The sequence below is a fragment of the Eptesicus fuscus genome, chromosome 8 (assembly GCF_027574615.1).
Source record: "Eptesicus fuscus isolate TK198812 chromosome 8, DD_ASM_mEF_20220401, whole genome shotgun sequence".
In the NCBI taxonomy this organism is placed as follows: domain Eukaryota; kingdom Metazoa; phylum Chordata; class Mammalia; order Chiroptera; family Vespertilionidae; genus Eptesicus; species Eptesicus fuscus.
In genome coordinates this window covers 75,525,358-75,549,831 of record NC_072480.1, presented here as the reverse complement: position 1 = coordinate 75,549,831, position 24,474 = coordinate 75,525,358, and the positions used below count along the sequence as shown (strand labels likewise).

The 24,474-nt window shown below is 41.1% G+C and overlaps 1 long non-coding RNA gene across 1 annotated transcript; it reads left to right on the top strand.

The window, feature by feature from the left end:
* Positions 1-341: 341 nt before the first annotated feature.
* Positions 342-13,294, top strand: LOC129149992 (uncharacterized). Its single transcript, XR_008556768.1, has 3 exons — positions 342-700; positions 12,856-13,048; positions 13,133-13,294. It is a non-coding gene; the product is annotated as an uncharacterized LOC129149992 (long non-coding RNA).
* The last annotated feature ends 11,180 nt before the right edge of the window (positions 13,295-24,474 follow it).

Sequence of the window (24,474 nt, the reverse complement as noted above, 5' to 3'; positions counted from 1 at the left end):
TTAGGTAGTTGTACGCGAAATCCTGACGCTTTTAACGTTGGGACTCCTCTACCCCCACTATTCTCACGGAGGATGAAAATGAAGGTTAGGAAGGAGGTGAGGTGTTTGAACACGCTTTTTGAATATTACAATTCATATTTGAAATCAAAACAAGATTCTTTTTTTAAACACTTAAGTACAGAATTTAAAGCTAAACAAAAAAATGTTACTTGGAGGAGATTCAGAGGTTACAGTGATCCCCAGCTGTGACACCCACCTGAAGACGTATAGGGTTGGGGGTGGCATTTATCAAAAAAGTTAAACATTCGTCCATTCCCTATAATCCATACATTCCACAGGAAAGGAAACTGCAGTCTCTCTGTTTCTAGAACCTTCCTAAAGCACCTCTCTCCCTCCCTCCCTCCCTTTTGCCTGAGGAAGGTCACCGCCCTTGGTTTGCCTTTCTCCGTTCTCTTTCTCTTTCTCTTTCCTCCTCCTGCCACCCAGCGCCCTGGCCACAGTCACGCTTAACCTCCTCCGATTCCAGCCTTTGCTGCCTTGCCCCTCGACCTGATCCTGTCATCTACTAACTGTTGTCGCTTTTTTTTCTTAGTTCTAAACATTTATTTGCTTTTTGGAGATTTTGTCCAGTTTTCCTTTCCTTCCTTCCCGCTTCTAACATAGAATCAGCTGGGAAAAGTCACGAAGCTGAGTAGTACAGGTAAAATGGGAGCAGGTGGGCTCCGAGAGAAAGCAAAGACCTGTTGGCTTTTGTTCTGTTGTTTGGGGCAGAAATCGGCTCTTAACTAAAGAGTAGATTTGGTGATATCTAGTTTATGTTTTCAAGGATCTTTTTGGATTCTTTGTTTGTCGTTGTTGTTCCAGATGGGGCTAGTGCTTAAACAGCAGAATTCCGCTTAGGTGAAGTGCTATCCAATTGAGGCACATGATAGGAAAAATAGTAAGTCTAGGGTCTGTTTCTACTTTCACTGTAAAGTGGTTTATGAACAATAATTTGTTAGCATGTGGTATTGGTCCAATATGTGAAAATGGTATTTGAGCCTGGGTTGTCTCTACAAAGTAGACTGTTAAATCGAGGTAAATTGGAGAAATTCTAAAATATTTTCATTTTCTCCTGATAATGAGAAACTACCAAATAGCCTTAGCTGGTTTGGCTCAGTGGAGAGTGTCGGCCTGCGGATTGAGGGGTCCTAGATTCGATTCCCGGTCAAGGGCACATGCCCTGGTTGCAGACTGGATCCCGAGTAGGGGGCATGCAGGAGGCAGCTGATCAATGATTCTCTCTCATCATTGATGTTTCTCTCTCTCTTTCCCTCTTCCTTCCTCTCTGAAAGCAATTAAAAATTAAAAAAAACAAACAAACAAAAAACCACCTACCAAATAATCTTGAGTGTAGAAACAAAAAAACCTCTGAATTGTCATTTCCACCTGAAGCTCCTTCCTATGTGGGGAGAATTACTTCCTTTGTGAATAAGGGTAGTAGACAGGGCTCCTGGTAGAAACTGAAAAACAAAACAAAACAAAACAAAACAAAACAAAACAAAAACAGATGATCACGTTTCCAGCCTTCCTAGCAGCTAAGGTCTGAACTTGGCCAGAGTTCAGCCTGTTAGACTGAATTAGGAATTAAGTGGTTGCAAAGAAGCTAAACACCTGAGAATCTGGTGTTTGGTGGTGATAGCGGCTGCAGCCTTAGCAAAATGGAATTTCTGGAGGCAGCGGTGAAGTGCTGGAACTCCCTGGGTTTGTAGTATGTGTTTAGCTGTGGTGCTCCTGCTCTCTTATATCTGCTGTTTCCCTGGCATTGTTCTGCATCCTTTTTGGAAATTCTGTGAGCTACTCAAAGTCTTTTCAGCAAGTTATTCTTCTGCTTAGATCAGTCCGTGCCCATTTCTGTTGTGTACAACTTAAGAGTCTTTGCCCAGGACATGCTTTGTGTACAGTCTTCTCTTTTTAATATTATAACCTCATTAAAGACAAAGTAATGTATGCCTGCAATAGGACAGGGTATAAATAACAGAAAGTCAAAGACTGAAAATGAAAGCAAACATTATATGTTGTAACATTTTTATAGAGTATGATAAAATAATATGGTGGTTTTTTATTGTTTGTTTGGTTTTGTTGTTGTTGTTGGATCCTTGATATGGGCTGGTTCTAATCTATTTCTGATTGAAGGGAAGACATGGAAAAGCAAACCCAATGAATGGCTCCATGTCTTCTGACTTCTTTCAGGGGAGCAGGGAGCTTTTTTTTTTTTTAATAAAGCAATGAGGGCAGTAAGCAATTCAGATATTTGCTTCAGAGTTGCTTAGCAGAGTCGAGGAGTAAAACTTAGACATTGCTTTGATAATAATGAACAGTATCAACACAATTAAAGGGGGCCTTTTTGTATCTGAAATAACTAAAGCTCCAAAGCTGGGAATGCATATTTCCCTGAAGGCTTGTGCCACTAGGAGGGTCTGGTAACTTATAAATGGGCTCAGTATCTGAATTAGATAAATGGTTGATATGAAGTAAAATTGAGATGAGCAGGCTAAGAAGCAGTCTGAGCCTTTTTCCTCCCTTTTGCTCCAAGTTAAAATTTTTCTTGAGAATTGGTGAGCGAAAATAGTAATTTTGAATGGAGATGTAATTTTTTATTTTCTAATTTTTAAAATACATATGTTTTTTATTGATTACAGAGAGAAGGGATAGGGAAAGAGATAGAAACCATCAATGATGAAAATCACTGATCGGCTGCCTCCTGTATGCCCCCTGCTGGGGATTGAGCCCACAACCCTGGCATATGTCCTGACTGAGAATTGCATCAGCGACCTCCTGGTGTATGGGCAGACTCTCAACCAACTGAGCCATACCAGCTGGGCTAATTTTTTATTTTCAATTTGTGTCATAAAAATTTTTCAGCCCTAGCCGGTTTGGCTCAGTGGATAGAGTTTCGACCTGCGTACTGAAGGGTCCCGGGTCCGATTCTGGTCAAGGGCATGTACCTTGGTTGCAGGCTGGATCCAGCTACTGGTTGGGTGTGTGAGGGAGATAACTAATTGATGTGTCTCTTTCACATCGAGTTTTCTCTCCGTCTCTTCCTCTCCATTTCACTCAGTCAGTGAAAAAATATCCTCAGGTGAGGATTGACAAAAAAAAAATTTTTTTTTAAAGAAAATTTCAGCCCTAGCCAGTTTGGCTTAGTGGATAGAGTCTATCCCGTAGGCCTGCCAACTGAAGGGTCCCGGGTTTGATTCTGGTCAAGGGCATACCTGGGTTGCTGGCTCGATTCCCAGTAGGGGGCGTGCAAGAGGCAGCCGATCAATGATTCTCTCTCATCATTGATGTTTCTGTCTCTCCCTCTCCCTTCCTCTCTGAAATCAATGTATATATATAAAAAAGGAAAATTTTTTTAAAAAGCAATGAATTCTGTTGATTATTATGGTTTATTCTCCCCTTCAAACTTGTTTTGCTTTGGATTCTTGCTTGAATATTATAAAACAAACCTCAGACATCATATTTTTCATGTACTTTTTTATATGACAATGCCATTATCTCATTTAATATAAAACCAAAACCTAATAATTCCTTTGTAGTTAGTTTCTAGTCTATGTTCACATTTCCCCACTTGTCTCAAAAAATATCTTTTTATAGCTGGTTTGCTCAAATCAGATCCAGTCTGGTCTGTATATTGCTTTTGATGGTAAGTCTCAAGTCCCCTCTCCTATTTTGCATACCACTTATTTGTTGGGGAAACTGGATTACTTTTCCTATAGGATACCCCAAAGTTTGGGCTGACCTGATTCATTTCTTGAATGGTCATCTTTTTCTTTACTCCAGTAAACTGGTAGTTTTTGATCAAGAGGCTTGAGTAGATCAGGCTCATTTCCCCTTGGTAAAATGCTTCATAAGTAGTACTAGACTCTCACCACTCAGTGTTAAGTGTTGAAAGCGACAACCAGTGGTTCTGGGCTGCCTGTCACTGCTTGAGCCAATTAAGCAGAGACAGAATTGAATCATATATGAGCATTTATTCCAATAATGCTGGCAGTATGGGAGAGCAGCAGGTCATCCAAAAAATCTGCTTTACCCTTCCCCATAAACTAAAAATTATGGGTAGAAGGACACAGATTACATGGCAAAGTAGGAATTACAGGCATGGGGAAGAGGCAAGGTATAAAGGTTACAGGTTATAGGCAGGCTGGGGGTGTTGCAAAGGGTGAGTGCCTCTGGGGCCAGATTGTTTTAGCAATAAGGTTGTTAATCTTTCTGATGATAGGCATTCTCAGAAAAGGAGAATGGACTGCATTCCATGTTAACTCCCATGTCCTGGGGCATATACCTCTGAACTAGATTAGAATGTGCTTTCTCTAGTCAGAACAGAACAATCAGGGTTAACAGAGCATGATTAATATTTCTTATAATTTTAGGTATTCCCCAGTGTTCTATTTCTGCCCCTAACATTGTAGGATTGCAGCACTGGATTGGTTTTGCCTGGGAGCTTGTTAGAAATGTAGTCTCAAGCCCTACCATGGGCCTGAATCAAAACTTGCTTTCAACAAGCTCCTTGGGGTATTTACAGGTGCATTCAAGGCTCTGCTGTGTATTTCTGACTGCATTGCATCAGGAGGCATTTATTACCTGGTTGGCACACTTTAGAGAAGTTGTCAGCTGGCCCCATCTGTTACAGAGGAAGGATAAAGGCAGGATAAATGCCTGATTTTGATTCTTTTATTTATCTGTTTTCAGAATAATGACTTAGTGGTGCCTAAGCAACTTCCAAAAGTGAAGTACAACGCCTAGAGTGAACCCTAATGTAAACTGTGGACTGAGTAATGATGTATCAATGTAGGTTCAAGTGCAACAAATGTTCCACTCTGGTGGGAGCAGTTGGTAGTGGGTTGGCTGTGCATGTATGGGGGTAGAGGGCATAGGAAATTCTGTACTTTCCTCTCAATTTTGCTAAAACTGCTCTAAAATATAGTTTATTTTTAAAAAAGTGAACCATAACATTTAGAAAATTTATTTTATTTGTTTGTTTTAAAATATATTTTTAGTGATTTCAGAGAGGAAGGGAGAGGGAGAGAAACATCAATGATGAGGATCATTGATCAGCTGCCTCCTGCATGCCCCCTACTGGGGATCGAACCAGCAACCCAGGCATGTGCCCCTGACTGGAATTGAACCTGGGATCCTTCAGTCTGCAGGCTAACACTCTATCCACTGAGACAAACCAGCTAGGGTTTGAAAATTTAAAAGTATTACCATGGATTTTTTTTTTAATCTTTACCTGAGGATATTTTTTTCATCAGTTTTTAGAGAGAGTGGAAGGGAGGGAGGGACACATTGATTGGTTGCTTCATGCTTTCTTCTAAACCAGCGTCAGGGGAAACCTGCTACCCAGGTATGTGCCCTTGATTGGGAATTGAACCCTGGACCCTTGGGTCCCATAAGCCGATTCTCTAACTACTGAGAACTGTGGATTTTTATATGATTGATATGTTTGAAATCTTTTGTGCTTATTATCATTTTGAAGTGGAAATCCTGTTATCTTTAGTAGTGCAGTTTTTCTAGGTATATGTAACTTTGTGATATTTCTCCCTATGTGGGCTGTCCCCTTTACATTTCCACCAACAATGCATGCACCAGAGTGCCTCTTTAACCACAGCCTGAAAGAGTGTTGTCACACTTTTAGATTGTGGCCAATCAGATAGGTAAGAAATTATACCCCTGTAGTTTTAATTTGCATTTCCTTTATGAGAAAAGCTGAAACTCCCTTTTATTTTATTTCAGACAGGAAGGGAGAGGGAGAGAGAGAGAGAGAAACATCAGTGATGGGAGAGAATCATTGATTGGCTGCCTCCTACATGCCCTACACTGGGGATTGAGCCTGCAACCTGGGCATATGCCCTGACCAGGAATTGAATCATGCCCTCCTGGTTCATAAGTTGACGCTCAACCACTGAGCCATGCTGGCCGGCCTAGCATTACTTTTTAAACAAATAACCTGCATTTTGTGCCTGTTTTTCTATTGGGTTATAGAGATATTTGTGACATAGGTCACATTTTTAAAGTTAGTATGTCATTTTAAAAATCAATTTGTCATTTGACACTTTACTTGGCTTATATTACTGTTTTGCAAAAGGTTTTTGTTTTTAATTTAATAAGTCTTTGTTGTTCACATTATTATAATTGTTCCTCTTTTTCCCCCCCATAGCTCCCCTTCACCAGGTTCCTACCCCACCCTCTGCCCTTACCGCCCCCCCACTGTCCTCATCCATAGTTGTACGCTTTTTGTTCAGTCTCTTCCCTCACCCCCCACTCCCCTTTTCCCTCAAGAATTGTCAGTCCACTCCCTTTCTATGCCCCTGATTCTATTATATTCACCAGTTAATACTGTTCAACAGATTTTTTATTCCCTTGGTTTTTAGATTCACTTGTTGATAGATATGTATTTGTTGTTCATAATTTTTATCTTTATCTTTTTCATCTTCTTCCTCTTCTTAAAGAATACCTTTCAGCATTTCATATAATTCTGGTTTGGCGGTGATGAACTCCTTTAGCTTTTTCTTATCTGTGAAGCTCTTTATCTCACCTTCAATTCTGAATGATAGCTTTGTTGGGTAGAGTAATCTTGGTTGTAGTTTCTTGCTATTCATCACTTTGAATATTTCTTGCCACTCCCTTCAGGCCTGCATAGTTTCTGTTGAGAAATCAGCTGACAATCGTATGGGTGCTCCCTTGTAGGTAACTGTACTTCTTGGACTTGTAAGTCTATTTATTTCACCAGGTGGGGGAAGTTTTCTGTCACTATTTCTTCAAACAGGTTTTCAGTATCTTGCTCTCTCTCTTCTTCTGGGACCCCCATAATTCTGATGTTGGTACGCTTGAAGTTGTCCCAGAGGCTTCTTACACTATCTTCAACTTTTTGGATTCTTTTTGCTTTTCCGGAGGAGAGTTTTTTGTTTCTTGGTATTCCAAATCTTGGTTCTTGCTATCCTCTAGTCTGCTTTTAGGTCTCTGTATAATATTTTTTATTTCAGTCAGTGTATGCTTAATTTCTAGTTGATCCTTTTTCATATCCTTGAGGGTGTCGTTAAATTTATCGGCCTTTTCTAGGAAATTCTTGAAAAACCTTATAACCGTGGTTTTGAACTCTATATCCAGTCTTTTGGTTTCCTCCATTTCCTTCATTTGTGGCCTGCCTCTTTGTCTCCGCATTTTAGCTGCTTCCCTGAGTTGATGGAGTTGCTTTGTGTGCTAAGTGCCCTAGCAGGGCCCAGTGTCTCAGCCTCCACAGTTACCTGAGGTGGACACTCTTGGTGCACCCTTTTGTGGGCTGTGTGTGCAGTCTTGTTGTAGTTAAGCCTTGATTGTTGTTGGTATCACTGTGGGGAGTTGACCTCCAGGCCAATTGGCTGTGAGGATCAGCAGTGTCTGCTGGGAGGGCTTCTGTGCTCAGCTTGCATGGGGTGGAGTCTCAGGGTGGAGCAGCCAGCCTTGGTTTCCAGTCCGCCCCGCCCTAAAAGGGCCCTGTGTCTCAGTGTCCCACGGCACTGGCTGCACGAACCTCTGAGAGAAGGCTGCTCTCGAGTTTCGCCCGCTGCCAGACAGTCCAGTTTCTCCCCCAATGAGTCTGGTACCCAAAGTCTCACCCGGAACTGGATTTCAGTACAGCGGCGAGGTTTTGCTTCCCTTTCGAAGGAGAAAGCTAGCCATTGGGAGGGCTTCTGTGCTCAGCTTGGATGGGGCAGAGTCTCAAGGTGGAGCAGACAGCCTTGGTTTCCCGTCAGCCCCGCCCTAAGAGGTGTCCTGCGGCAATGGCTGCACGCACCTCTGAGAGAAGGCTGCTCTAGAGTTTCTCCCACTGCCAGACAGTCCAGTTTCTTTCCAAATGAGTCTGGTACTCAAAGTCTCACCCGGAGCTGGATTTCAGTGCAGTCAGAAGGTTTTGTTTTCCTCCCGAATGAGAAAGCTAGCCGCGTATTTGCTGCCTGCCCTCTCCAAGCGCCACACGTAAGCCAGCTGCATTCAGCCGCCCGCCCTTTCTGCGCGCACGAGTCTCCGCACCTCCACAGCTCCTCTGGGTCTCAGTGTCCTTTTCTCTTTCCTTCTAGTTGTAGAATTTCCACTCAGTCAGCTTTCCGGTGGTTCTGGATGATGTCCGCTCTGTCTTCCAGTTGCAGTTTTAAAATTGTTGTGCAAGGCAGCAGTATAGGTGTTTAACTTATGCCGCCATCTTGGTTTCTCCACAAAAGGTTTTTTTGTTGTTGTTTGAACATGGTTGAATTTATCACTCTTTCCTGATAGCTTTGGATTTTGAGATAGGACAGTTTTTCCTAGTCCTAGGTTATGAAAAATATATCTGTTTTTTTCTGTCAGCACATGCATAAATTCATTTTTTACATTTACCGTATCTGTGATTCATTATGATAGATCCTCCCTTCCCCCAACTGGTGGGCAGAGTATGACGTAACCTGCAGCCCGGAAATACCTGAGTGACTAACCATGTACCTTATATGGACATATACATTGAACCACCCATCAACACCTGCCAAATACCCTAAGCCCTTGTCCCTAAGCACCTGAGTGACTAACTATGTACGTTATATGGACCATACATTAAACCACCAATCAGCGCACACCGAGTACACTAAGCCCCTGTTCCTTCCCATTCCTCCCCTCAAAAGGAGTGCTCACCTCTGCACGGGTTGCTGTTCTCCCATTGCGAGACAGCCCGGCAGGTCTTTTGCCTCTAATGAAGTTGTAATCCTGGTTTTTGGCTCCCGATTGGTCTCTCACATTATCCTAATGAGGAGTGTGAATAATGTGGATTGCCCCACGCCAGTGTGGCTCAGCATCAATCTATGAACCAGGAGGTAAAAGTTTGATTTCCGGTCAGGGCACATGCCTGGGTTGTGGGCTCCATCCCCAGTGTGGGGAGTGCAGGAGGCAGTTGATCAATGATTCTCTTTCATGGATGTTTTTCTCCCTCTCCCTTCCTCTCGGAAATCAATAAAAATATATATATTTTAAAAAGAGTGTGGATTGCGTTTTATCTTTTTCTATATAGTACTCTAATTATCCTAATACCATTTACTAAAAAGCTCACCTTTTCTCACTGATTTGAGATTCCATTGCATCCTATACTAAATTTGAGACATACTTGACTTTTTATTCTGTTTTTATGCCACACTTTTATTTTATTTTTTAAAAGGGATTTTTTTTTAATCCTCACCAGAGGATATGTTTATTGATTTTAGAGAGAGGAAGAGATAGAAATATTGAGGTGAGAGAAACGTTGATTAGTTGCCTCTCTTACTCGCCTCTACTGGGGACCAAACCCACAGCCTAGATATGTGCCCTGACTGGGAATCGAACCCACAACCCTTTGGTGTAGAGGACGATGCTCCAACCAACTGAGCCAAAGTGGCCAGGGCTCCAGTGCCACACTTTTAGACTTACAGAGTTTTATTTGTAGGGCCAGCTCCCTCATTTTTCTCTTTCCTAAACTCTTTTTTGGAATCAGTGCATCTCACATTTGGTCTTCCCCTCTTCCTACCATCTATTTTCCCCAGCATTATTGTCTTTCTAAAGAACCCTGTCTTCTTTTGATGTGGCTGAAGTAGAACAGCTTCAGTTTTGTCATTAGTGATATTTCAGGCTTAATTTGCTCTAGGACCCCCTTGTTTGCCTTTCTCAAGGTCTAGGGTATCCGTAGAGCTCTACTCCAACACCGGATAAAATGTAGTTTGTGACAAAGATACGTAATGGATCGCATGACCACATTGAAAGATATGGGAGAGAAGGGATCTGCACTTAGTAACTTTGTGTTTCTCTTGGGTACCCTGCGGCCAAAGACAGACAGCTGTATGGACAGCTGTCCTCTAGTTGGTAAATTTATTTTCATGGATGTGTGGGTTAGCAGTTCTAAAACTATGTCTACCAGTGTTGATCAAATAAGTAGATATTTTGCAGGTAATAATAATTTGCAGATTTCTCACGGCAGAAAGAAGTTAAAGTGAGGAAAAGGGAAAGGTGTGAATGAATCCTTGATACTGGAACTGGTGTGTGTGTTAGATAATAGGTAGATAGATGATAAATAGATAGATAGATGCCCGGGTACAGGAATAAATAGAGTTGTGTGTACCCAGGTGAGACACACACTTGTCTCCTAACTGGCCACTGAGAGGGTCAGGCAGCAGCAATGATCCAGATCATGGGTTCTAAATATTGCTCTCCAACAAAAGGAACCAGGCTCCTTGGATTACTGTTGATTCCAAGGCTGGGCTGGAAAATACAAGATGAGCCTGGAGCTTTTTGTGGAGCCAGAAAGTAAGGACAGGCTAAGAAAACAAGGATGAGCTTGTCATAGGTACGTACACAGGAGCTAACCTGAGAATGCTCCCAGTGGCCAAAATGACCTATTAATGATACAAAAGGCAAGTAAATCATGGCTGATAAGTGTAAGACTAGTTAGTATTAATGAATAACATGTCAGAAAAACAGAAAACAGTAAGCTTTCAAGTGAAATTTATACTAACAAGCGGGAAAAGGAAGCAAGACTCGCATCATACAATTAAGAAGTAGTATAAATTGCTAGTTATAAAAATAGTTATGGGGATGTAAAGTACAGCATAGGGAATATAGTCAGTAATATTGTAATAGCTATGTGTGGTGTTAGATGGGTACTAGACTTATCAGATGATCACTTCTTAAGGTATCTAAATGTCTAATCACTATGTTATACACCTTGAAACTATAATATTATATGTCAACTGTAATTGAAAAATGAAGTAAAGAATTTTTAAAAACACTCCTATCATACAATAATTTTTTTAAAACCAGCCATCTCCTTTAGGATATTTAGATTGTTTACACTTTCTTGTTATTTAAAATCATATGGAGGGTGGGTGGGAAGAGATCAACCAATGAACTTGTATGCATATATGCATAACCAATGGACACAGACATTAAAGGGGTGAAGGCCTGGGCTGGGGGTGGTGGGAGCGGGTTGGGAGAGGTCAATGGGAGAAAAGGAAGACATATGTAATACCTTCAACACTAAAGACTTAAAAAAAATAAAACAGTACCATTGAGAACATCTTTTATACACATCTTGTACACATCTCTGATAATTCCTTGAAATACTTAAATCATGGTCGCCTTCCTTTTAGAAGGTTATGAAAGAGGATCCCTCTCAAAATAGAACCAGAACTTCTACTTTCTTATAGATAGCAGATTAAGTCAATAGTTCCAAGTCTTTTGCAGCATGAGAAATTCTGTAATTTTAATTGTGCTCATGTTTCCAATTACCTAGTTGCTATCTCTGAAGCCTGGGGTGTGAGGTGGTATTAACTAACTTATGCTTGTTTAAGAAATGAAATGTAGTTAACCAGAGCCATTGTGGAAGACACAGAATGAGAACTGAAATCAACATGAAGCCACTTCAACATTTGTAACTCATGATTATAACTCAGAGGGGATGGAGTGGGTTTCACAATGGTTCTATGCTGCCAGTGCAACACAGAATTTAGCAATAAGTGGGTGTATCAAAACCTTGTTGAAATTATGGCCAAGAAGACTGAAACAAAAAGTAAGGGTGGGACAAAAGATCTTTAGAGAAGTGCTTATATTCAGACATAGATGGTATTAATATTTGTTATGATGGTTACATGGTAGCTTTAATCGTCAGTTAATCTGGCCATTGTCTGTTATTAATTTAAAAAAGTTTAGGACCAAGATAGAAATGTTAAGAAAGATCACAGTCACCATGGATTACAACTAAGATAAAAAGACCGTAAAAGGAGCAAATGTTATCTTGCCTTTTAGTTTCCCCAGGTAGAGCCAGGTAAAAGTGCCCTTTCCTTTTCTTTTTTTTTCTTGTAACATTTACCTTTCCTTTTTTTATTTTAAATATATTTTTATTGACTTCAGAGAGAAACACCAATTAGCTGCCTCCTGCACACCCTCCACTGGGGAATGAGCCTGTAACCCGGCATGTGCTATGACCGGGAATCAAACTGGTGACCTTTTGGTGCATGGGTAGATGCTCAACCAATGAGCCACAGTAGCCAGGCAACATGTACCTTTACCTTTTCAAATCAGTTTTATCAAGGTTAGTTTATATAAAATAAACATATCAAGGTGTACAGTATGATGAGTTTTGACAAATGTATACACCCATGAAACCACCATCCCAATCAAGATAGAAAACATTTTCTTCATTCTGAAAATTCCCTGTGTCTCGTTATAGTTAACCCCATCCCTAAATCCAGGTAGCCACTGATCTTTGTGTCTCTACAGATTAGTTTTTCATATTTTGTATAGATGGACTCACATAGTGCATCCTGTTTTGCATTTGAATTTTTTCTTAGCATAATATTTTGTGATTCATCCATGCTTTGTGTACCACTAGTTCCTTTATTTTTATTGCTGATACCAGCTTATTCAGTGTATGGCTCTACCACAGTCTGTTTACCCATTCACTTGTTGAAGGACATTTGAATTGTTTTCAGTATTTTATTTGTTACCAATGAAGTTGCTATGAATATTCAGAACCAAATCATTGTGTGGATATATGCTTTCATTTCTCTTGGATAAATACCAAGCATATAATGGCTGGGTCATATGGTAGGTGATATATGTTTAACTTTAGAAATTGTCAAACACTTTTCTAGAGTGATTGTACTATTGCACATTCCCATCAACATTAGCTCCACATCTTTGTCAACACTTGGTATTATAATTCTTTTCAATTTTAAAAATTTTGATAGCTGAGTAATGCTATTTCATTGTTATTGCCTTGTCCTGATGACTGAGAGGTTGAAGATCTTTTTATGTGCCTAATAACTGTTCCTATACCTTTTTCAGGTGTTCAAACTTTGTCTTGTTATTAAAAATGGCTTATTGGGAGGAGAGAACCAAGATGGCAGCATAAGTAAATGCCAGTACTCGCCGCCTCCCATATCCACTTCAAAATTAAAACTAAAATACAGAACAACCATTATTTGGAACTGCCTGAAAGCTGGCTGAATGGAAGTCCTACAACTAGAGAAGTAAAGAAGTAAGCACATTGAGACTAGTGGGAGGGGAGGAGGCACAGAACGGGCTGGTCTGGTACCCATGTGGGCCGTTTTTTTTAATCCAGAGGGAGATTGTCCCTGCAGAGGCCGCTGTGAGGAGCAGGGGGTCCCAGCCTCACACCAGATGCCCCGCCCAGGGTCCGAGAACAGGGAAGAGAAGTCCTCTTAACTTTGGGCTGTAAGAATCAGTGGGAAACATGGAAACATGGAACAGACTGACAAATCTCAGAGGGAAGGGGGGAGTTGGGGTGGGAAGAGATTAACCAAAAGATCTTTTATGCATTACATATGGACACAGATAATAGGGTGGTGAAGGCCTGGGGTGGGAACTGGGTGCTGGGGGTCAATGGGGGAAAAAAGAGAGATATCTGTAATACTCTCAACAATAAAGATTTTTTAAATATAAAAATTTAAAAAAATAAAAATGGCTTATTGGTTTTCTTAATTGAATTGTGTCTTTTTAATATATTCTGGGTACAAATACTTTAATGTATGGTAAATATTTTTTTCCCATTAAGCTTGTCTTTTTTTACTTTTTAATATTTTTCAAAAAGCAAGCTCTAAATTTAATGAAAATCCAATTTATCAATATTCTTTCATCATTGATGTTTCTATCTCTCCCTCTCCTTTCCTTTCTGAAATCAATAAAAATATATTTTTCAAAAAAATCTTTGCATATCCCAACATCATAAAGATGTTTTTCTCCTATGTTTTCTTCTAGAAGATTTATGGTTTTAACTTCTACAGTTAGGCCTATGATCAAATTTAATTTTGTGGACGGTGTCAGATAAGAATCAATGTTCACCCCTCCCCCCCCGCAAAATATGATAGCTGTTTGATGAAAAAACCCCTTAAAGTACCTTGGCGTATTAGTTGAAAATAGCTTGGCTGTATATAGAAAGATATATTTTGGTACTCCCTATTCCATTCAGTTCATCTCTGTCTCTTGTTTCACCAATATTACAGTTTATTAATTACTATAGCTTTATAACAAGTCCTGAAATGAGGTTAAGTAAGTTCTCCAACCATTCTTTTAAAAATTGCTTTGACTCCTTAAATTTCCATATACATATCCATATAGAACAACTTTTAATTTTTCTATAAAGGAAAAAGCCTCTGGAATTTCAGTGAGCATTGGATTGAATGTATATATCAATTTGAAGAAAACTAACATCTTAGCAATATTGAATTTTCCAGTGACATATATAGTTCTCCATTTATTTTAGTTACCTTTAATTTTCAGCAATGCACTGTAGTTTTCAGTGTACGTGTGTTTTTTTCATAGTTTGTAATTTATCTCTAGGCATTTCACACATTTCTAGATATTATTTTGAATGGAATGGTGCTCTTAAATTTCATTTTCCAATTTTTGTTTCTAGAATGTAGAAGTACAGTTGATCTTTGTTTAGTGACCGCACTTCCTGTGACCATACTAAATTGGCTTATTAGTTCTAGTGGAATTTTTATAGATGTCTTGATATTTCCTACCTCTATGATCATGTCATGTGTGAATAAAGATTATTTTACTTCTCCTTCATCTGTATGCTTTCTATTTCTTTTTCCTGTTGTATTGCAGTGGTTAAGACCTCTAATACAATATTGAATAAAGTAGACATCCTTGCCTTATCTCAACCTTAGGGGGAAAACTTCATTTTGTTACCTTTAAGCATGATGTTAGCTTAAGTCTTTTGTAAATGGCCTTTTTCAGGTTAAGGAAGTTCCCTTCTATTCCTAGTTTGCTGAGAATTGTTTTTAAATCAACATTGAGAGTTGAATTTCACCAAATGCTGCTGCTTCTATTGTGATGATTTTTATTTTTTCTTTATGTCTTTTCTTTCTCAGATTTTTCAAATGTTAAACCAAATGTTAAACTTCACTTGGTTTTGATATATTACTTTATTTTATATACTATTGTACTTAAAATGCTAATATTTGGTTAAGGGCATTGGTCTGCAATTTTAAAAATTTTATCTTAGAGGAAGGGACTGAGGGAAAGATAGTGGAAATTCTTTTTTAAAAATATGTTTTTATTGATTTCAGAGAGGAAGGGTGAGGGAGAGAGAGAAATATCAATGATGAGAGAGAATCATTGATTGGCTGCCTCCTGCATGCTCCATGCTGGGGATCGAGCCCGCAACTCCAGGATGTGCCCTGACTGGGAATCTAACCATGCCCTCCTAGTTCATAGGTCAATACTCAACCACTGAGCGATGCCAGCTGGGCTGATAGTGGAAACTCTTAAAAATATTCTCAGTTTTTTATCCTGTTATACATACTTCATTTATCTACATGTATACCTGCCTTTACATAATGAATGACCTTTTGTCTTAGCAAGAACACACCTGCACACACACACAAATGCACATATACAAATATGCATGCACACAAATACATAAACACACGCTACACACGCACGCACACCGATAGACAAACATACAAATACCTTTAACAGCACACACACCTGCCATCTTTGAATCCACTCTAGTCTGTCTTTGTAGAAATGTGACCCCTTTTCCCTATCTTCAAATTCCTCCCTTTCCTGTATCTCTCCCCGCCTTCTCTCTTTATTAGCTTCTTTCTCTCAGTCTGTATCCTTGCTCATTTCATCTTCCACAAGAAACTTTCCTGTCTCTGCCTCTGATTCAAGCTACCATAAACTGTACCCCATCAAACCTGTTTCTACCCCACACTCAAACTGTAATGCCCCTAGTTGCCACAAGACTGGACATTTTTCAATTCTCGTTACACTTTATTATTTCTTCCTTAAAACTCCCTTCTTCCTGTCCTAGCTAGTTTGGCTCAGTGCATAGAGTGTCGGCCTGCAGACTGAAGAGTCATGGGTTCAATTGCAGTCAGGAGCACATGCCTGGGTTGTGGGCTCAATCCCCAGAGGAGATTGAATGATTCTCTCTCATCATTGATGTTTCTATCTATCTCTTCCTCTCCCTTCATCTTTTAATCAATAACAACAACAACAACAACCCCTCCCCTTTCTTAATTTCTATTTCACCCATAAAGAAGAATATGTAACTGACTATATGTGGCCATCCCTATCCTAGACATGAGGGAAGAGCAAAATAGTGCTCTCAGAGTTTCAAGATGTTGTAGCCATTAAAACAGTGTGCTGTTGAAATTGAGTAATCAGAAAACAAATGCTAATCTGATACAGAGGCCACTGCCAGAAAAACAAACCAGAAACAAAAATAGAACAGTGCACTGTGGTTGGGGACTGTTGGTTTTCATTATAAGATCACCTACCCTATTTGCTTAACAAAAATTCCTCTTAAAGAAAGTGAGAGCAAAAAAGTTGGAGGGGAAGATGCAATGTAGGAAGAAGGGAACATTTTCCAGAACAGAAGGAGGTCAGAAGTCTTCTGAGGAAGCAGGTTTGCTGAGTCCTGGCAGGACATGTAAAAATGGGCTCACATCTAGATATGTTCTTATGAAATAGAAAAACACAGGAATAGATTTCAAAAGTTTTGTGAAGAAGAAAAACAGGTTAGTTACAAAATGGCATCAGGCTTTAAGCTGTAAATTAGAAGATGATGTAGCAATGCTTTCAAAGTTCTGAGGAAATTATTTTGAACCTAGACTTTTATAAACAGCCAAACTATTAAGCATAAATGCAAAGTAAATCAGAAAGTTTGTCTCCCAGCATTCTCTCTGAGAAAAACAAGTCAGGAAAATAAGTAAAAGGGAGACTGGGGATCTGAGGAGTGGACCTAAACAGGGATGGAAAGAAAGGAAAATCCAGGACCAGAGCTATGCAAATGGACTGAATTGGAAACAATACTGTATCAGAGAGTTCTGAGGAAAATGTCTTAAGAAATTGGACTTGACACATATGTAATACCTTAATCAATAAATAAATTTAAAAAATTGGATTCATGCAAATCCTATATAATAAAAGGGTAATGTGCAAATTGACCCTAAAGGCAGAATGACTGGTCGCTATGATGCGCACTGACCACCAGGGCGCAGATGCTCAATGCAGGAGCTGCCCCTGGTGGTCAGTGTGCTTCCATAGGGGGAGCGCTGCTCAGCCAGAGCTGGCTCATGGCTGGCTAGTGCAGCGGCGGGCCTAAGCCGTTAGTTGGACATCCCCCGAGGGCTCCCAGAAGGATGTCTGACTGCCAGCTTAGGCCTGATCCCCAGGGGAGCAGGCCTAAGCCGTCAGTCGGACATCCCCCGAGGGGTCCCAGACTGCAAGAGGGCGCAGGCTGGGCTGAGGGACCCCCCCGAGTGCATGAATATTCATGCACCAGGCCTCCAGTCAATGAGAAAGTTTATCCCAGTGATAAGACCCCAAGCATATATTTCATTTGTCAACTCCAGGGAAAACAAAAAGCTGGACAAAAATGCCATAGTTTAAATATAAAGCAAGCTAACATGATATGAGCTTTGAGCATTTGATGGAAAAGATATTTGTCTCTGATGCTTACAATATTATTTGAGTTGCACTGGTTTGGCATTACATTTCACACTCTGGGTTAGGCATACTCCTTGCTTCTGAGGTGAATTATGCTATAAATGCTATTTCAATTTCCAACTTTTAGGTAAAACATAAAAAGTATAATTATCCTATATAATAAAAGGCTAATATGCAAATAGACAAAATGGCAGAACAACAGAACTGGTTGCTATGATGTGTGCTGACCACCAGGGGGCATGCGCGGAACATGGCAGGCATTGGCTGTGGCAGGATGGTGGAGCAGGTGAGCGGGGGCACCAGACCAAGGTGGGGCACTGGTCGCTGTCATCGGGGTAAGCCTCTGGTGGTTACTGAAAATTTCCTTGCTCCCACATGCTGCCGGTCCCACCCGGCGCTCACACCTGCTGCTGGTGCCGGCCCTGCATGCACCCACAGCCAGCACCGGAGCCACCACTCGCACCTGCTGCCAGTGCCCAGTGCTGGTCCCAATCACTTGGTGCTATCAGTGGGTGCGAGCAGCAGCTGCCAGCCCTGATCGCCCCTGAGGGCTTCTCCACCTCCCCCTGCTCCCACCCACTGCTGGCGCTGGCCCCAATCACTCTGTGCTGTCAGCGGGTGTGAGTGGGGCTATTTTTATACAAATATGGGCGTAGGAGCGGCAGCAGCGGGACCAGGGGTCGTGATGGGAGGGGCCGGGTGGGGGCACGGAGGATGGGCCAAGACCTGCCCTTGTGCCCACCACAGCCTCACGGCTCACAGTTCCTTTCAAAGTGCATGAATTCATGCACTGGGCCCCTAGTTAAATATATAAATGCAAAAGTAATCTGACAAGGGCTGTCAGAAATTGGGAGAAAGATAAGGGGGAAAATCATGGGGAAAATATGGGCCCTTATTTCCTCATTTTCATAGTAAATATTGTTGAGAAACAGTAAATTCCTGGATCAAGAAAATAGAGGATTCAATATATTATTTACAATAAAGGTAAATATAAAAGAACTCAAAATGATACAATTGACTAGATTGGGAGGATGCGGGGTGTGTGTGTGTGGGGTTCCTTTGGGTTGGTGGATTCCTTGTCTTTTATTGTAGGGACTAGAGGCCCGGTGCACGAAATCCATGCACGGGGGGGGAGGGGTGGTCCCTCAGCCTGCACCCTCTTGCAATCTGGGACCCCTCGACTGCCTGATCGCCCCTAACCGCCTCTGCCTGCCTGCCTGGATGCCCCTAACCCAGTGATGGGCAACCTTTTGAGCTTGGTGTGTCAAACTTCGCCAAAAAACTGAGCATAACTCGGGTAGTGTGTCACTTTGAGGAAAAAACTAACTCCAAGACTCTAGTCGCAAATGTTTCATCCTCGGCATGCGGCCGCGTGTCATCAGAAATGGCTATGCGTGTCAGTGCTGACACGCGTGTCACAGGTTTGCCATCACTGCCCTAACCACTCGCCTGCATGATCACCCCTAACTGCTCGCCTGCCTGCCTGATCATGCCTGATCGCCCCTAAACGCCTCTGCCTCAACCCCCGCACCTGGGACCCAAGCTTCCCTCATCCACTGGCCACAGGCACCCAGGACCCAGGCTTCCCTCCCTCTGGCTGTCTGCAGGTACCCAGGACCTGGATGGCTTTGCCCAGGCAGGCACCCGGGACCTCAGGTGGCGCCGCCCGGGCCCCAGGTTTGTTAGGAAGGACTTCTGGAAGGCGTCTGGTCTATGCGGTCTAATTAGCATATTACCCTTTTATTAGTATAGATTATTAGTATAGATAGGATACTGTAGAATATGGTAGGTGGAGCCATTTTGTTTTTCTTAACAATATGATTATCTTACATTGTTTTGACCCAAATTTAAAAAGTACAGAAGGGTCTACAATAGAGTTTCCCTCTGTTAACGTAAAAACATTCAAACCTGTAAAGAATTTTTGTGCGTTTATTTGAACCAAACTGTCAATTGCTGGGAAGCAGAATCTAAACGGATTGGGATAATGCTCCAGAGAATGGCATTTTTTAAATCTATTTTTATATAATGTAATCAAAGGAGGGGACTTAGGTGGGTTACATGAAATCCATTGTTGATAGATTAGAGAGGCGGGAGAAAGCAAAGCAGGGAAACCCCTGGAATTGGATAAAAAATAAAATAAGACACATACTTAGGTGGGTGCAGGATAGTTAACAGTCAACAATTAACATGATGGTAATAACAGTGAAGGAATGTGTGGTATCTGTCCTGATGCCCAGGGCATTTGGTTGTGCCCTGAGGGGTCCGGAAAAAGGTAAGTTACAAGTTATCCAGACATTTCAAGGATACCGGTATGTTATCATAGATGCAAAAAGAGTGATAGGCTCAGTTAAGGTAAAGGTTGACCTTGTCAGTGAAGATACCAGCCTAGGACATAACTATCCACCATAACTGCTTTAGTTAAAGTTTACTTTCAGACCATCCTTTGTGGTTACTTTAGGTCTCTGAGTTTGCAAGACCGCCATGCAGGCCTCCCCTGAGCTGGTCAGGTTAGCAGCTGGTCAGGTTAGCATGCAGCCCCTTTCGTCCACTTCTTACCTGTTCCTAGCCGCCCAGAACTCCATTTTGGAAGGGCAGCTGTCATTATCTCCTGTCATTCATATGCATGTGTGTATATGTATACACACACACAAATAGTAGTAGCACTGTAGCACTATTATACTGTTCTATGGTATACTGCTGAAAAACAAAATTTGAGTGAATTTTTTTTTAATATATTTTATTGATTTTTTACAGAGAGGAAGAGAGAGGGATAGAGAGTTAGAAACATCGATGAGAGAGAAACATCGATCAGCTGCCTCTTGCACACCCCCTACTGGGGATGTGCCCGCAACCAAGGTACATGCCCTTGACCGGAATCGAACCTGGGACCCTTGAGTCTGCAGGCCGACGCTCTATCCACTGAGCCAAACCAGTTTCGGCTGACTGAGTGAATTTTAAAGATTGCTTTAGTCAATGATTCATGAATCGGGCAGGATTCCATCTATCAGAAAGGAGCTCCGAGGAGCTGTACAAAATGAGACTTACAGGAGAAGAGAGTGGGTTGAGGAAGTTAAACTAGCAAAAAGCAGATTGTCGCAAGGTCCCCAGGGTCTTCCAAGCAGATGACCTCACTAGTGCTAGCCAGGCCATTTCTGATGACTGGTTTAAGATTCCATTTCCAGGAGAAGCTGAAACTAATTAAATTAGGTATTAAATATCATTTTGGTGACCTGGAGCTTAGCATAAATGATTACATTTTGTGCTTGTTTCTTTTTTTAACAGTACTTTTCTCACATCACAATATATCTAGACATTTGCTCCCTATCAGTGTCTAGATCTCATTTTGGTTAAAGCTTCAGGAACATAGATAGCATCATGCATGTACGGACAGACATCACTTTATCAGGCCTGCCCATGGACAGTTAGGAATTTTTAAATAAATGCTGTTATAGTACTAGAAATCAATCCACATGCATGGCAGTATATCATAGGATAATTGCCTAGCAATGGAATTTGATAGATCCTCCCTTCCCCCAACTGGTGGGCAGAGTATGACATAACCTGCAGCCCAGAAATACCTGAGTACCTAACCAGGCACCTTGTATGGACATATACATTGACTAACCAATCAGCACCTGCCAAATGCCCTAAGCCCTTGTCCCTAACTACCTGAGTGACTAAGTACCTTATATGAACCATACATTATGCCACCAATCAGCGCGCACCGAGTACCCTAAGCCCCCATTTCTTCCCATTCCTCCCCTCAAAAGGAGTGTTCACCTCTGCACGGGTTGCTGTTCTCCCCTTGCGAGACAGCCCGGCAGGTTTTTCCCCTAATAAAGCCTGTAATCCTGGTTTTCGGCTCCCGACTGGTCTTTCAGAATTTGTTGGGTCAAAGGGATGAGCATTTTCTAATTTAAAATATACTTGTAAGTTTATCTGAGAGACCATCTCCCCACCTCACAACTGAGGGTTGCTTCCTGAGAGAGCCTGCTAGGTCTGACCCCACTACACACTCTGCTAACCTTCCAGAAGGAGCAAACACTCCATGTCTGCCCCTGTACCACCCAATTCCCCCTCTTCCAACCGCAGCCCTTTCGGCTGACCTCTCTGAAACCACAGTCGCTTGTTAATAAAACCGCCACCTCCTAAATGTTTGATAGATGGCACTGTTTTCCCAGAGTTCTAAACGATCAAGTGCGGCCCAGGCTTTCTCCTTGGGGAGGAGCAGAGAGCCTGTTCAGGAAACAGTTGCCGGTGGGGGAGCTGTGCCTGCCTTGTTTCTCATGTCAGACTAATCAGTTATTTCTTCTCCCCTGGGGAGTGAATGGAAAGGGGCGGAGTGGAGACCAGGGATGTTGGCCAGCAGACTTCCTGCCACAGGACTGAATGCAGCAACATTCCCCTCCTACCAGAGCCTACAGAAACCTGTCCTGAGGACCCTGCTTTCCCTGGAGCCCAGCACATGGTAGCTGTCTCATCTTCTGTCCCATCTACCTTGGACCTGGAGGTGGGGTAGGGGCTTGTTTTCTATTCATTGCTACCTTCAAGCCTTAGTTTCCCCACTCCTCCCCCGCGTCTCTGAAGTACATACCAAGGGGCATCACTTTCCCTCCACATTGCTGTCACTGCCAAGCACTTGGTCACTGCCTATGACTTGCTGGCAGTTCTCTATGCTGCTTTATCATCACTCTTGATCCAGCTTTAATCTCACGTCAGCCCCCTTTTCCCAGATCCTGTAATTAACGATAAGAGCTCCCTCCAAACCCAATTCTTCAGCCCTTCAGTGAGCACAGACCTGTTTACCCTCCAGTTACCCGATTCCAAGGTTCTGCCCTCATCCCCACCATTGCCCTCAGCCACCTCACCCCATCAGACACACCTGGCTTTGGCCTTTACCTGCTCCCACTCCCGCCTACCGCCGCATCCAAGCAGGGAAGGGGTGATGAGGGGCCTCCCCTGTCCTCTGTGCTCCATTCTGGGTCAGTGTGCCTCTCTCCAGGATGACACCCAAATACTGGCAAAGTTGCTGAACAAGCTTTTCTTAAAATGATCCCCTTGGATTCCACTTTTCCTCCCATTGTTTCATTTCTTTCTCGAAATCACAGCTCCTTACTGTTTCTCTCCTCTGATCCCATTCTTTGGAAAACTCATCAAGAACACAGCCATACTTACCTCACAGGTTGTTGGTCTCACTCCTGCTAACTTGTAATTCTGTATACACTAACATAGTTAATATTGTCTTTTTATCCAAAGATTTCCAGGCTTTAAAATTTTCCCCCATGTAGACCTTTAGAATGTTATCATTAAAAAAATAATCTTAATTTGTGATTAGACTTTTTTCCATTCTGAGAATAAAAAAGGATCTTCTCTTAAATTTATGGTTTCATTTTCTAACACTTAAATCTTTGACCACTTGGGACTTAGTATAAAAAATGAGTATAATCTAACTTTGCTTTTCTCAAGCTGATAAACCAGATTTTGCCAGCATTATTTGTTGAAAAGTTTCCTTTCCCTGACATGCCCCTTGATGTCACACACATTCTCAAGTATTTGGTTCATTTATGGATTTTATTTGGTTCCAGAGATCCATTTATGTGCCAGCAGTATGGTGTTTTAATTACACCGTGTTATAGGTTTTAAAACAATATTTGACTATTCTTGCTTATTTGCTTTTCTGTTTTAACTTTAGGATCACCATGTCTATTTGTGTTTCAAAATAAGGGACATCTGACATCTTAAAATACTGCACAGATAAATATAGAAATAAATAATTTAATAATGCTTTTCAGCCCAATTGGTGTGGCTCAGTGTTTGAACTTTGACCTATGACCCAGGAGATTGTGGTTCAATTCTGGTCAGGGCACATGCTCGGGTTGTCAGCTTGATCCCCAGTGTGTGTGTGTGTGTGTGTGTGTGGGGGGGGGGGGGTCGGGAGTGCAGGAGGCAACCGATCAATGATTCTCTCTCTCTCATCACTGACATTTCTATCTCTCCCTTCCTCTCTGAAATCAATAAAAACATATTGAAAAAATAAATAAAATTCATATAGCATAGATATTTTCTCGTTACTAGGTATTATCATTTTTTGTTACTGAAAAAATAGTCTTCCATTATATTTTGACTTTTCTGTTAATTTTGTGTTTAATTAAAAACTTAGTGAATTTCCCTTTTTTTGAGTCATAGCTTTTCAGTTACTTCTTAGATTTTTCAGGGAATCATTTATCTGTAAATAATTTCACTTTCTCCTTTCCAATTTTATAGCTTTTTTCTCATTTAAGTGCCTTTTCTTTTTCAATCATTTTCTCTACACTCACTGTTTTACTACATTAACATTTAACTACAGTAAAAATTTAAATGATACTGATAATTGAATGGATAGAAACAAACACAATAAGAGGTATAGTATGTTGCTCACTGTGAAGCCAGACCAGTCTGCTGATGTTTTGCTGAGTAGCTTGTGAAAGCGGACAGGAAAGAATCATTACCTGAGAGGGTGATGGGCATTTGCCCCGCTTCTGGTTCTGTCTGTTGTATTAGTAATGAATTTTAAGTTGCTAAAGATTTATGAGGAATGTCATCTGCATACCACAAAGTTTTATTAATGTAATTTTAAGGCCAATTTAACTAATTTTATTCAGAGTAAGTCTACATTAAATTACAATATTAATCTCTAGAGACAGTGAACTTAAAATATAAGTAGAAATCTATTTGGTGTTTTATAGACCATATATCATAGAACTCAAATGAAAATTTACAAATATAGAAATGATGATACTTAGAGGATTTTCATATGGAAACCCATAAGATGTCATATTTTAAACACGCATGTTTCAAAAAGGCAGAATCTTTGAAAAATTTAGCACAAAACCAAATTATATAAACTTGTTATAGTCCAGAAAATATTGCTTTAAACACTTATACCATGATCAAAATTCCTTTGGTAGCTTTTAATCAAAATGAAACATGCTATTATGT